The 6581-nt window shown below is 59.5% G+C and overlaps 1 pseudogene; it reads left to right on the forward strand.

The window, feature by feature from the left end:
• Positions 1-353: 353 nt before the first annotated feature.
• Positions 354-1478, forward strand: LOC147959825 (uncharacterized; annotated as a pseudogene).
• The last annotated feature ends 5103 nt before the right edge of the window (positions 1479-6581 follow it).

Genomic DNA, 6581 nt, shown 5'->3' on the forward strand with positions numbered 1-6581 from the left:
TACGCGACCGAGCATTCCACCACTTAGACACCGTTCGGGACTAGGATGGGCCAGTCCGCAACCCTTAAGGTAGGATAGGTCGTGTACCCCTTGTGCGAAGTCGAGTCCATGTAATGGTTCAAATGAAACCATGTTGTGTTATGTTTGCTTTCATCTTGTTTTGATGGAAGACGTGCTTTCCTTTGGGAACTTGTAAACGACTACATCACCCATTTGGTCTTAATGCATGAGTTTGGCCCTTCTGGCCCTTGCTTAACTTAAAATTGTGTCACGCCCACCCCCTCACTAGGCATTCCATCTATACTGCTTTCCCTCATCTTTTCCAATCATGAGACCTTGACCGCTCCAATAGGATGCCTGTTGTAACACGTACTGGTGCCTCTACTCAGCAGCAAGAAGCCGGAGCAGGAGCTAGTCGGGACCAAACCCAAGGGCAGGACCCACCACCGCCACCACCTCCAAACATGGACATGGCTCAGCTTCTCCAAGCCTTCCGAGAGGAACGCCAAGCCAACACTGCAGCCCTCCAGATGATTGCCCAGGCTGTCAACCGCCAGCCGGCGGGGAACGGCAATGGACGTCCCACGTTGGCAGAGTTCAAGAAGCATGCACCACCCACCTTCATGGAGACTGTTGAACCCCTGGATGCAGATGACTGGGTCAGCACCATTGAGGATCTGTTGGAACTAGTCGGCTGCACTGAAGACCGTGAGAGGGTGGCATATGCTGCCCACTGTCTCGGGGGAACTGCCAGAGCTTGGTGGGATGGATTCAAGGTCATGCATGCTGGGCAAAACATCAATTGGAATGACTTCAAGACAGAATTCCGCAAGGCCCATATTCCTTCCGGAATCATGGCCATCAAGAAGCGTGAGTTCTGAGCCCTGAAGCAAGGAAGTAGCACTGTCAAGGAGTACATGCAGAAATTCAGTGTTCTGTCGAGGTATGCTCCGGAGGATGTCAGCACTGATGCTGCCAAAAGAGAGCGCTTCATGGAAGGCCTTAACCAGACTCTGCAGTACTCGCTTGTTGTGTGTGACTGCCCAACCTTTCCTAATCTGGTTAACAAGGCACTCATGCTTGAGGACAAGCGACGTGCTTTGGATGATACCCGTAAGTGCAAGATGATCCGCAAGGGTAGCTCTAGCAACCAGAAACCTCGCCCGTGGCAGCCAGCCCCGGTCAAGCCAACCTATCAGCAGCCAAGAGCCCCTGCACCCCGCACCAACTATCAGCCTCAACAGTATGCCAACCCCAGGCCAGCCTTCAACAACCCCAATAACAATGCCAGCAAGGGCGCAACCCCAATCAAGTCACTTGCTTCGGATGTGGTCAGGCAGGACACTACTCCAAGTATTGCCCCAACAAGAAGCCCGACGCCCCATGCCCCAATGCGCAGAACCCAGGGCAAGGTCGTGGAATGCCACCAAGGAACCAAGCTCCTCGCAACCCACCGAACAATGGAAAGGGTCGTGTGAATCATGTCACTGCAGAAGAAGCCCAGGAAGACCCGGACGTCGTGCTGGGTACGTTCCTTGTCAACTCAGCACCTGCAACTGTCTTGTTTGATCCTGGAGCCATGCATTCATTTGTCACCCATGAGTTTGCATTAAAGAGTGGCAGGACCCCTACACCCCTGAATAACCCTATGGTGGTACAAACACCCGGAGCAGAGATGAGAGCCAAGATAGGACGTAAAGGAGTTGGATTGTCATTAATGGGGTAGACTTCCTAGCAGACCTTATCATCTTAAGATCACAAGGCTTGGATGTGATCTTAGGAATGAATTGTCTCATCAAGCACCATGTCGGATTTCGGGTTCCGGCAGACCCTTGAGATTCGAACACTGGGGTGCGCGCGGAGATTTTGCCTCCTGCCTACCTGCACCCCTCCGCCTTGCTAAGATCTAAACTATGGAAGGAACAACACAAGAGACACAGGGTTTATACTGGTTCGGGCCACCGTTGTGGTGTAATACCCTACTCCAGTGTGTGGTGTGGTGGATTGCCTCTTGGGCTGATGATGATGAAAAATACAAGGAAGAACAGCCTCGCGTGGGCTTGTTCTTGGCTGGGCGATGAACTGCTGGGAGGAGCTCAGTCACCCTTCTCTCTCTCTCTACCTGATCTTCTCTATCCTTCGGTCCCTCTCTTTTCCTCGGATCTCTCCGCCCTCTCAGCCCTCTCAGCCCTCTCTTTCTTTGCTCTGCGGGTGGCTGGTCCTATTTATAGAGGCCCTGGTCCTCTTCCCAAATATCGAGCGGGAAGGGAGCCAACAATGGCACGCTAATTTGAAGGGGGACAGCTAGTATCAGCTATCCTGACAAAAGTAATCTTTGCCTGCACAAAGCTCTGGTGATGACGCCGTCTTGGGCTCCACGGTGACCTCCGTCTCGTAGTCCTCCTGGTCTTGGTCTCGTTGCACCGAAATGGCAACCTTTGCTTGATGCCTCGGTACTCCGCGGCTGCGCTTGCCCCCTTTGCACCAAAGAGGAAGGGAGGACACTGTGCGGGCTGGCACCCGCCTGGCACCCCAGTCGTCATGGCTTGCGTCACGGGCACCTCGTGAGGTACCCCGCCTTGATTTCTTCGCCTCCTCGTGAGCCAGCCTGACGAGGCCGCGCCTGAGGAAGCTCCGCGTCGTCCGCCCCGCGAGGCTTGGCCCCTCGCGAGGGTCTTAGGTTTGTGTTGGTGAAGATGGGCCGCGCTGGGCCCCCCTTTGAGCCACGCCGCAGGCCGCAGGCAGGCAAGTATGGGGACCCCCATTCCCAGAACACCGACAGTAGCCCCCGGGCCCAAGGCGCGCCCGGACTTGGCCTTGCGGGGAGGCGGAAGGGCAAGAGCGAAGCGTCGCGGGCCCTAACAGCCTGCGGCCTTGGGCGCCGCGTGGCGGTTGATTGGACGTGGGCGCATCCACTTCCCCGTGGCGCCTCGGCAACCGCACGGACTAGACAAGTCCCTGCATGCAAAGTGGGTCATGATTACCTGCAATCGTGGAGGTCGGCGGTTGGCCTTCGCCGGCCATAAGTACGGAACGACGCGCGCCCTTCCAGTCCATCCCCCCTTGCTTCTCCTTCTTACAGATCCTTGCTCTGTCTTCCTGCGATGGCTCTGATCCGCCGGTTCTCGACGGCAGAGAAGGGAAAACCTCCCCGAGAGGAACCAGACCCACTCCCGCCGAAGAAACGGCTCGTCCCCCGTGGCCCGGACGAAGGGGGCCTTCAGGTGGTGTCGAGGCCTTGGTCCGAGCGGGCGCCGGCTGGAGTGCTGCCCCGGGGAAGGTGGCCAGGACCCGGCCGCGACGAGGACTGGGCCCGCCAACCGCTCCCTTGGCGGCTCCTCAGGCGGTGGAGGTTCCAGCGACTCCGGCGAGCTCTTCGCGACTCCGGAGACGAGCGACGACAGCTACGAGCCCCCGAGCCAGCGCCGCTCCTGGAGCAGGGCGGGCTCGTCAGGACGCCGCCGACTCTGATCTGGATGGGGTTGGCGTCGGTGCTTGATGGCCCATTGTTGATGATGGCGTCTTTTGTAGGGTCGTGCATAGTTTGTGTCCCTTTAGGATCTGTTCCCTGCGAGGAATCAAAAACGCGTCCCGTGGGGGCTTGTAAGGTGCCTGTGATCCTGTTTTGTTAATATAACCCTTGTCGTAGAATTGCGCGAGTTGCTCATTCCGTCTTAGCTCAGTCCTCCCTTTCGAGCCTCACGAGGGCTTGGTGCTCTGCGCCGATAGGTCCCAGTCCCAAGGCGGCTTCAGCCGTCGCTGGTATGCCAGGTCGCGATGCCGTGGTCAAGGCCAGGAGGTGAGTGACCCGGAGTCCGGTAAGATCCCCTGAGTCGTGATGCTCAGGAGGTCCCCTTTGGCGCCCAAGCAGCCGTCGCTTGGTGAGAAAGGAGAGCGGCGTTTCTAACACGGGATAGCGTTAGGTGCGGGGATGGTGCCACGACAGCTGGCGCTTCCGGGTGATGACTTATCTCGAGGATCAGGGGCCGCTCTCTGGTGTGTCGCCGGGTCCGTGCATCGGCAGGCGCGAGGTTGCTCGGCGAGGTCCTCGTGTGTCTCTCCCCTCTCGCCTTTGCTCCCCTTTCTGCTCTACGTCCTCGGGTCCCGGCCATCGAGCGAGTCTCAGCCGTCGCTGGTATGCCAGGTCACGATGCCGTGGTCAAGGCCAGAGGGTGAGGGCTGGAGAGCCAGTAGGAGCCCTGAGTCGCGATGCTCAGGCACCCCCCCTTTAACGTGCAAGCGGTTCACGCGGACGAGAGCGCAGGTGACACCGCAAGGGCCTCCCCTGACGCAGCCCCTTCAGGAGGTCCTACAGGTCCATCATAGAAAAAACAAGGGGTTGCCATGACAATTGACAGTCAGCCGTTGGTTGCTTCCGAGGGGTAGTGAGGCACTAAAGGCTTGACAAGGTGACGCTATGCGGGGCTGCCGCGGCCAGAGCCCAGCCATCCAGGTTGCAGGGACGGACCCATGCGCAAGCGTCGTGCCGTTTGGGAGCAGCTCCGTTAGTTGGCGTCAGCTGAGCAGGAAACTAGGTAAAACACATTAGCCGCGAAGGAGTGGATTCGTTCAAATAGATGCTGGTAATGCGGACATCACTGGGTCAGGCCCGAGCGACTTGGGGGGTCATGCAGCCCGAGGGGCGCCCCCAACAAGGTAAGCTAACAACATGGAATAAAAAAGGGATACACGCCGCAGGGACGGACCCACGCGGCCTGGGAATAATGCAGCCCTGGGGGGGCGCTCCCAGCTGGGAATAAAACTCGAAAGATGTCACCTGATGATGTTGAGGACGAAGGAGCGTTGATGTAGCAGGCTCGGTGGGCTGCAGAAGCCGATCCTCACGAGCCCCCAGGCCCAGGGGCCTCGGGAGGCTCCGGAGGCGCTGGCGGCTCCTCACGGGCCATCTCCGTCCCTGCCAGGGCTGCGGAACGCCTGGCCTCTCGTGCCCCCGTGATGCCCCTCATGAGGCGCTGGTACGTGTCAGCCGCGTTCGGCAAGCTGTAAGGCATGCGAACATAGCTGTGGGGTGGGCCTCCGCAGCGCCCCACTCGCGAGGGCCAGAGGCGCTCCAGAGAGGCGACTCGGTTGAGCCCTGGTATGTCGATTCAGACGCGCAGCCCACCATCCTCGCCTCGATGGGGAGCCACTTCTGGTAGACGGCGGTCGCCTTTCATGACTCTTGACTCATGTAGCTCCTGAATGGCCTTGCTGACGAACTCCTGAGGGTCTGGGTCTCCTTGCCTTGCTCCTTCTTGAGGGAAACGTGCTTCGAAATACGCCTCCATGTGGTGCCCAAGCGCCTCCCTCGTGACCCTAGCTAGGTCGGTGGCCCTCCAGGGGAGAGCCCCCGAGCCCTGCCTGAGGAGGGCACCGGGCGCGCTTTCCTATGCGATGGAAGGAGGTTCCCCCTGGGCAGGCGCGGGCCAGAGGGGCCTGCCTCCTGAGTGGTCGGGCCGGACGATGTCTTCTTCTTCTTAGGGGCGGTCTCGGGAGGCCTCCTGCTTCCACGATCCGGGTCTTCCAGTGACGCAGCCTGAAAGGCTCATTCCAGGGAACACACCGCGTCCTTCTCTTCACAGGGCACCGTGATGACTCCGCCGCTTCCTGGCATCTTCAGGACGTTGTAGCCATGGTGAGTTACGGCCATGAACTTGGCCAACACTGGGTACCCAAGGATGGCGTTGTACGGCAGGCGAATGTGTGCGACGTCGAAGTCGATGAGCTCGGTGTGGTAGTTGTCGCGTGCCCCGAAGGTGACAGGGAGGCGGACCTGCCCAATCGGGACCATGGAGCTGTCGGTGATACCGGAGAAAGGCTTGGTTGGCTGAAGCTGGCTGTAGGGCACTTGGAGGTTGTTGAATGTCTCCACGGACAGGACGTTGAGCCCTGCCCCGCCAACGATGGGGGTCTTGGTGACCACCACGTTGCTGACGATCGGGGAGCAAAGCATCAGGAGAACTCCGGCTGTAGCCGCACACATGAGCTGATCTACTGAGCTGAACGTGATGGCGCACGCCGACCACCTGAGAGGGCGCGTGGCTTCGAGCCTGGGGAGGACTGCGTTCACTTCACGAGCGAACTACTTGAAGATGCGCTGAGAGGCTGGGGCTTGTGCCCCGCCTAGGATGCAGGCAATCGTGCGCGGCTCCTGGAAGCCCCCAGCCCCCTCGTCCTGGTGGCGGTCCTCATTTCTCCTTGGCTGTGGCGGCAGTGGTGGGAGGCCTGCGTTGCCTTGCGGGCGATCCTTGCGAGGCTGATCCCTCCAGTCTCCCTCGCGAGGCTGATCCCTCCAGCCTCCCTCGCGAGGCGGGTCTTGCCAGCGATCCTCGCGAGGTTGATCGTGCCACCCTTGGCGCGGGCCACGATCTTCCCAGCGTCCTGCGTTCCTTCCTCCTCCTCGGCCGTAGCCCCGGTCACTGTGGTCAGGGCGACAGCCGATCCTTCCTTCTCGCACGACTCGGAGCTCTTGACATTCGTTGGTGTTGTGGGTGAGGAGGTCGTGGTACACACAGTACCGGCTGCCCTTGGAAGGTTCGGGCTGATCTCTGCCTCGCTTGATGTCTGGTTCTGTCGCGAGC

Source organism: Triticum urartu, chromosome 7A (assembly GCF_056163025.1).
Source record: "Triticum urartu cultivar PI428250 chromosome 7A, HENAU_Tu73, whole genome shotgun sequence".
Lineage (NCBI taxonomy): Eukaryota > Viridiplantae > Streptophyta > Magnoliopsida > Poales > Poaceae > Triticum > Triticum urartu.